Here is an 8,784-nt window from a genome sequence, read left to right on the forward strand (position 1 = left end):
TGGTAGTTATTTTCTGTACTTGCTGTGATCATATAGAGGCATTTTTTCATTGTTTTGGCATGATAATTAAGGACTATATGCAGATAGAGGAGCATAGTTTTGTATACTATTGACTGAAAAGAAGAAGAAGAAGTAGTAGTAGAAGAAGAAGAAGAAGAAGAAGAAGAAAGAGATCGACTTAAACTGGAATTGAATTTAGATCAGACAACCTCTTGCAGTGTTTTGCTCTATAATAGTATAATGTGTCGATTTACGAAAATAAAGAAGTTGCTCACCTTTTTTGGGATAATTTCTGATGATTTAACCCTGCAATTGAGGCAACTTCCTTTCATTGTAGATGGCATAGAGTACCTTATTAGTGTTAATGATTAACCGTGTTATGATTCTTGGTATGGTTTCTGTGTCAGCTCAATATTTTCATATTGTTTTAGTCCATGCAATTGGCATAAACTTTCTTTTTCCTCTTTTATTATTGCATTTGCACCTAGGTCTAAAGATCAAGATGAAATGTTATGCTTTATGAATTATGATCATTTATGACTGCAGTTTCCTCTCATGTCAAAATGTGGGAAGATCACTTCCATCTTTGAAGAACTCGCCCATGATAAGACTTTTACCACAAAGCTTGAAGAATTCCCCGGTGGCCCGGACACTTTCTTGTTTGCGGTAAAATTCTGCTACGGCATTCGGGCGGAATTTACAGCAAGAAATATAATAACGGTGTACTGTGCCGCTGACTACCTTGAGATGACGGATGAGTATGGAGAAGATAATTTACTTTCCAAGGCTGAAAACTTCTTCCACAAGAATGTACTTCAAAACTGGAAGGGTTGTATTGGCTTTACAAAGTTGTGAATCTTTCATGCTAAGGGTAGAGAAGCTCCACATATTACAAAAATGTTCAAATGCTGTATCTATGATGGTTTGTACAGATACTAGTTTGTTCGGTTGGCCCATGATGATGTACGGTAGCCTACAGAGCCCTGGTGGAAGCATTCTATGGAATGGAATAAATACCGGGGCGAGAATACGATGCACAGAATCTGACTGGTGGTTTGAAGACATCTCCTATTTCAGTGTAGAATTATTTGAAAGGCTTATTAAAACAATGGAAGCAAGGGGTATACGATGTGAACTTCTAGCAGGTGCCATAATGTACTATGCAAGAAAGTATCTACCGCGTCTTGGCCGATGGCAGAGTATGCAGGGTAGCAAAACCAGGATAGTCACAAGTTTTAGTCTGACTCCTGCCCCTGTTGATCAGAAGGTTTTATTGGAAAGCATCGAAAACCTTCTCCCTAAAAAGAAGGGCAAGTCCTTCTGCCTTTTTTACTCGGACTCCTTCGTGTTGCATCAATATTAGGTGTTAGTCAAACATGCCAGGACTCATTGGAGAGGAGAATCGGGTTGCAGCTGGAACTGGCTAGCCTAGATGATCTTTTGATTCCTTCTTACTCAGATTTCGATACACTATACAATACCGATTGTGTTGAGCGGATCATCCGTCATTTTGTGTCCTCAGAATCGGGTTTAACATTATTTTCACCACCATCATTAGACCTAGAACCATCATCATCATCCGAGCCCTTAAGGAAAGTTGCCAGAATAATAGATAGCTATCTTGCAGAGGTTGCTTCTAATGTAAATTTGAAACCTGGAAAAATAAGGTCTCTTGCAGGGGTCCTTCCCGAATCTTCAAGACCTTTGCATGATGGGCTATACAGAGCACTGGACATTTATTTCAAGGTTTAAATTTGCTGAACCAACTTCTATTTGGACGGAGTTTATTTGTTTCAAGGTTTGTAATCAATACTATCATTTTTCAGGCACACCCTTGGCTTTCTGATAGAGAGAAGGAAGAACTCTGCAATATCATCGACTACCAGAAACTCTCCATAGATGCTTGTGCCCATGCATCCCAAAACGAAAGACTGCCGCTAAGAGTAATTCTGCAGGTCTTGTTCTTCGAGCAGATGCATTTAAGAACGGCTTTAGCCGGCTGTTTCAATGTGTTGGAAGCTGAAAGTGCTCCTACAGGCCAAGGGATTGCCCCAACAGAGATAGCCAGTAACGTTACTGCCACTAGTGAGATGGCTGGCCAGTTTGTGCAAAGAGATGGATGGGTAACGGTTGTATGCGAAAATCGAGTTCTGAAGGTGGATATGGAGAAGATGAGGTCTAGAGTTGGAGAGCTTGAAGAGGAATTCAGTAAAATAAAGCAAGAAATGAAAAGGGCGACAAAATCACACAGCTCACTGAGTTCACCCGGCATAGTTGCCCGGAAATTCGGATGCAAGCTCGGTGCAAAATCCTCAGATGCTCAAATGGATGTCGTCGGGAGCACGGGACCAACTCCAAGACCATCAGTTGAGCAAGCTTGTTCTTCCCGTAATTCCAGCCATCGTAAAAGTTTCTCCTTGTTTTGAAAGTGAACAAGTCGAAACCAACATGACTCAACCTTGAAACAGAAACAATGTGTGGGTTAGTGCTATTTCAAGTCATTCCAAAGAAGAAGAAAAAAGAAAAAGAAAGATTGTTTTGTGTTGTATAGGAAATACAGTTTTGGAAAGTGTGAAAAGAAAGAGAGAGAGATTCATATCACCTAGTCTTGGTATTACGCTTTGGAAATTATGAAATCTTGACAATTCATGATTTGTGGGGGTTGATTAGTGTTGCAAATGGTGGCTTATATTTTTATGAATGGTCAAGATTTCATGTGATGTAGGATTGTAGGTGACATGAACCTTGTAAACAGGTCTTATGGAGATAAATTAATAGGATGGTTGAGGAATACATACTGAAACTGTGAGGCTGAGCCCTCCCTGGTGTGGGTCTTAAATGTTAATAGTGTATAGCCTAGATGTTTAGGGTTGGTGACATCATATAAGCCTAGTTATTTACACTGGACTAGCCTAAATCTAAGCAATTTCTTAGCTATAGAGTCGAATTTTATAATTTAGGAAATATACCTTCACATACAACAATGCATACACACATGAAAGCGATAACTGTTAACTATCAAAGACAATATTTTTACTACATAACAAAAACTATCAAAAGTAATTAACATATTCGAAAACTAGCACATTACTTGCAAGTTATATACTACATAACAAAACGAAGTATAGCATTAACCATCAAAAGTTTGTACAATGTTTCAGGGTTTTCGATCAGAACATAATCATTAAGCTTCTTGAGCAGTGATGACATCTCCTCAAAGTGCTCCCCCGAATCTCCACCACTTGCAATAACCAGTTCGTGGAAATCAACTGACTCTTTCGATAGATCATTGATTGTCCTCAGCTACAACTTATCTGAAAGTCTTTTGAGAATTGCAAGGTCAGGATCTTTTTCTTTCTGTGCTACTGCTAAATCATGTTCCATTTGCAAATCAGGTGAGTCCGACTTTCCTTTTGCTCGTCTGAATTGTGCATGAACAAGTTCAATCTGATACGAAAGAGAAATAGTAAGAACAGGTCACTCGAATCTAGTTGTTTGTTTTTGTGAAGGTATAATTTCGATTGTCCTAAATGTGCATAGAACAATTCAAACAAAACAAAGAATCAACAGAATAGATCTAATTTTGACAAAATTTTCGTGGAAAAATACATGTTCCTGGACTTCCTCCGATATATCAAGTTCATCATATGAAATCTCATTCAAAACTCTGCCTCAATGGCTTCAGTCATTTGCTGGAACTTATACGCTATCTGGTCCTTTTGCAAGGCCTGCAGAAAATAATGCAGACTCATCTCAATAAATAACTACTACATAAATATAAAGGAATTTGTGAAAGATAACAAGGTTAATTAGTAGCAAAAAAGATAGTTTAAAAGAACGAAAAGATCAAGCCTATTTCTACGAATTTATCTACCGAGTAAAATTATACGCTGAAAAGGATGGAAAGAACGATTTTCATTTTATTCAACTCCGGCATAAACAGATTACTATATTTTGTAATTGATCACTTGAGTTATCTCTTAATTAGGTGATTGAAGGAATAATTACTATATTATACGCATCTTTGCTTGAATTCATGATTGCTTTATAAGGTTTAGGTGATGAACCCGACAAAGCTTCCATTGGTTTCCTTCATTCTATGCAACCTATGTATCGGAACCGTCTTTCGGTTGGGCCCCGAAATTGGGCTTCGACTTGGATTAAATGCTTAGGAGTCGCCACCGATCATTTTAAAATGATATTTAAGTAGATCGGATACCATCTTACCTGATCTGCATTTTACCAGAAATATGTCGGGCTCGGGAGTCGGTTACGGTCAAGGAAGGATTAACACCCTTGAACCGCCCTTTCGGTACTATATAATTCCCAGTTGTCTTAATCTAAGAAAATTACAAGTTTTAATTAAAAGGTAAAAATTGATCCGAAACTTACCTCTGATTGATAAAAAATGTACCCTTTAAAAGTTAAAAGATGTGTTAGAGGAAAAAATAAATAATAAAGAAATGAAAAACGTTTGAAATAAAGGAAATGATAAGAAATAAAGAAAACAAGATAAGGTAAAGATAAAAATGAATAAGATGAGTAAAATAAATAAAATGAAGAACAAAAAAATGATAATAAGAATACATACATGGCAAACAACTAAACAGAGATAAGAAGATAATACAAATAACAAAATAAAAAATAAGAAGGAAAATAAAAATAAAAATAAATAAAAAAGGAAAAAATATATATAATAAATAAAATATATATATATATATATATAAACGTAAAATAAAAATAAGACACGTGCAACATAAGTAAAAACAAGGGGAAGAAAAGTAGACACAATAAAAAATGAAATGAAATAAATAAAAATATACATATAATGATGATAATAAAGAAAAAATGGGAATAATATACATAAATACGAAATAATAAAAAAAGTAATATATATAAATAAATATAATATACATGAAGGTACCGAAGCAATAAGTATAATGCGCGCGCGCGCACACACACACACATATATATATATATATATATAACGATAATAAGTAATAAAATATATATAGATAAGAAAATGAAATGTTAAAAAATAGCAATACTAAATAAATAAATAAACATAAAAGAAAAAGAAAATAACCATACATATATAAATAAGTACGCATATATAATAAAATATAATATAAAAAAACTAGTACACTTTAAAAATATGAATTAAACCTGCTCAGGGATTAAATCGAAAGAGCCATAAACTAGAGGCCAAACATCAAATGAAAATAAAAATGGGAATTCATTTTAGGGTTCACTATGGGTATTTGAAAACGACGAGGGACTGAAAGAAAGGTTTACCCTTATTTACTTTAAAACGCACGGGTCACATAGTTACGGGTCGGGTCGTAGGCGGTCTACGGGCGCATTATAAAAGTTAAAAAAAAATTTAAAACGCTCATTTTCTCTCCTCTCACCGAAACCGAGCCATTCCTGACTCTCTTTTCCTCTCCAACCTCCTTCATCAGCGAAGAACAAGGATTCCATTCCCAGAAAAAAAAATGGTGGCCTTTTCTAAAGAAGAAAATGGCCTCGGGGGGGAGTTGATCTAGAGAGATCTCTTCAAAGAGCCCCTCCCCGGGTCCTCAGCCTTATGGTTTTTAGTTGTTTCCAAGCCTAATCTCGAGCAGAAGTCGATATGCAAGGGAAGAAATCGAATGGACGAGGTAAAAAAATACCTTTCTTATTTCCTTTTGCAAAATCTTACAAAACGCTTGCTTTGCTTTTCGTATTTTTCGCTTGTAATCTTTGCGTATTTTTTGTATTTCGTAGTGCTAATCTCTCTGTGTAATCGTAGTGTAAGCTTGCTTGTATTTCATATATCAAATCCCCTCAGTAACCGTGAGATTACATGATTATTTATACAAAAAAATGCATGTTCTTTTTAGCCTAGTTTGAGTCCTAATCAAACTCTAACTCTCGTTGTTTGCTTGTGGTGGGTTGTTGATGGATGCCATGAAATCCGGTGACGGTTGCGTGCGTGGCCATAGGCGTGGGGCGTGGGGACTTGCTGGCTTGGTTCTGGAAATGGCGTTAGACGAGAAACTGTTAGGGTTTGGGAACCCTAGCTAATCTGTGTTGGGTCTGGCACATGTGGGCCTGGTTGCTGTGTAACAGGCTTTGCTTTCTTATTTAGGCCTGTAAAGAAGAGAAATCAGGACATGTAAATAACATATATAAAATAACATATAACATATAAATTACATATTATATATTATATATATAGTTATTTATGTAAGGACGAAAAATGTGTGTCTACAGCTGCCCCTCTTTGCTCATTATCGTGTAACGAAAATAGAGCAAAGATTAAAAGACACAAATTTTGTCCATATCGAACGTCCCCTGTTATAGAATTGAAATCCGATGTAATGATTGGTTTGTCAATTTGAATTGAATCACAAAATGACTCCCTTGTCATGAGGTTAAGTGGAAATTGGAAAATTCTGAGCGTGAAATCCTTCGTCGTGAAGTTGAAATCGAACTCAGAGTATTAAGAAGTAGTTCCTGGACTCCACCATGTGGCTGACGCGACATCGAGCTGAATAGAATCGAACTCGTCAGTTTTGATATGTAGCCCTTCTTGCCTTGAGCTATGATATAAATTTGATTTGCCTCTTATTTGAATGACATGATTCAGATAATGCTTCAAGAGAAGTTATCTCAAAAGAGAAGGAATTCGTTTCAAGGGAAACGATCTCAAAGATATTTGATGTTTCATGAGAAACGGTCTCAAGGTAAACAAAATTTTCTTTAAAGGGAAATAAATTCAAAGATTTTGTGTTTCAAGAGAAACTGTCTCAAGGGAGACAAAATTTTCAAGAGAAACTGTCTCGAGAGAGACGAAATTTGTTTAAAGGAAAATAGATTAAAAGATTTTGTTTCAAGGGAAACTGTCTCAAGAGAGACAAAATTTGTTTCAAGGGAAACTGTCTCAAGAGAGACAAAATTTGTTTCAAGGGAAACTTTCTCAAGAGAGACAAAAAATTGTTTCAAGGGAAACTGTCTCGAGAGAGACAAAATTTGTTTCAAGTTGGGTCAATCTGTTTGTGAAGTTAGAATCGTATATGGCCCCTCCGTCGTGAAGTTGAGCCTTGGAATTGGATATCCTTCGTCGTGAAGTTGAAATCCAATATAAGTTGCGTTGTTTCGAGGCCAATATCCTTCGCTGTAAAGTTGAAATTGACTCTGAAACTGGGAAGTTTGTTGACATACACTCATTCTTTGAGTTGGATATCCTTCGTCGTGAAGTTGAAATCCAATCTAGAGATGGATGCTGCTTGTGTGCACGATTCCCTTCGTCGTGAAGTTGAAACCGCGGGTGACCCCTTCGTCATGAAGTTGAGCCTGGTAATTGGATATCCTTCGTTGTGAAGTTGAAATCCAAGTAAGATGTATTGCTCCGAGTCCAATATCCTCTGCCGTGAAGTTGAAATTGGTTATGGAACTGGGAAATCGTTTGTTGACAGTCAACCGCCCCTTCGTTGTGAAGTTGAGCTTGTGCTGTCTTGAGTCTAATATCCTTCGCTGTGAAGTTGAGCTTGTGTTGTCTTGAGTCTAATATCTTCGCTGTGAAGTTGAAATTGACTCTGAAGAAGTTGTTTGTTGACAGTCAGCCGCCCCTTCGCTGTGACGTTGAGCTTGTGTTGTCTTGAGTCTAATATCCTTCACTGTGAAGTTGAAATTGACTCTGAAAAAGTTGTTTGTTGACAGTCAGCCGCCCCTTCGCTGTGAAGTTGAGCTTGTGTTGTCTTGAGTCTAATATCCTTCGTTGTGAAGTCGAAATTGACTCTGAAGAAGTTTTTTGTTGACAGACAGTCGCCCCTTCACTGTGAAGTTGAGCTTTGACTTGAATATCCTTCATCATAAAGTTGAAATCCAAGTATTGTATGTTGCGGGTGGATACGATTCCCTTCGTCGTGAAGTTGAAACCGTGGATGACCCATTTATTGTGAAGTTTGGCTCGAGCTAGATATCCTTCGTCATGAAGTTGAAATCTACTCTCGAGCAAATTGTGTCATTTCGAGCTCAATATCCTTCGATGTGAAGTTGAAATTGAATCTAGCATGAATCTGTAAAATTATGCACATATGCGATGCTATGGATGCGATGCTCTTATGTATGGTTAAAAACTATATGCAAAACATGTTATTTTAGGGTTTGGATAGAAATCTCAATCCCTAGTTGTCAGCCTTGATGACTCTTGATGCTAGAATCTTGAATTTTGATTCTTGATCTTGGATTCTTCAACTTAAAACATAATGTTGACATGTGAAGGGAATAATTGCGTGAGCAGTCTTCATTCCATCTCTGACTCAGTTTGTCTTTATTTCCACCAAGGTGTACTCTTGCAAACCTCAACCTAAGACAATTTGTTTTCCTTTCCCTATCAAATTTTACCCCAAAAAATTTGGCTTCTCCTGCCCCAGTTTCCATCTTGAGCTTCAGAGAGATATTCGTTGATTTCCAAGACATGCTTCCAGAAAACTCATCTTGTTTGAAAATGCTTTTCTTCCTTTGAATTTTTAAAATTTTGAAAAATATAAAAAGTAGTTTTGGAAAATATTATCTCCTTTTAGGTTTCAGAATTGAAGCAAATCATAAAACAAGAGTTTATTGGATATCAAAAGAATCCAATGCTCTTTTAATCTTTGATAGCTGCAAACTTTTAACAAATATCAAGATCGAAAAGTTGGTTTAGAGGTGGGTTATGAAGGTTTGTTTCATCGATTCAGTCATCGTGAAGATCATGTCATACCCTTTTTCTTGATTTGACATTTTGATCGGATTCGA

At 36.6% G+C, this 8,784-nt stretch overlaps 1 pseudogene; it reads left to right on the forward strand.

The window, feature by feature from the left end:
- The first annotated feature begins 527 nt into the window (after window positions 1-527).
- Window positions 528-2,883, forward strand: LOC120145286 (annotated as a pseudogene).
- The last annotated feature ends 5,901 nt before the right edge of the window (window positions 2,884-8,784 follow it).

The sequence above is a fragment of the Hibiscus syriacus genome, unplaced genomic scaffold (genome assembly GCF_006381635.1).
Source record: "Hibiscus syriacus cultivar Baekdansim isolate YM2019G1 unplaced genomic scaffold, ASM638163v2 tig00110893_pilon, whole genome shotgun sequence".
NCBI lineage: Eukaryota > Viridiplantae > Streptophyta > Magnoliopsida > Malvales > Malvaceae > Hibiscus > Hibiscus syriacus.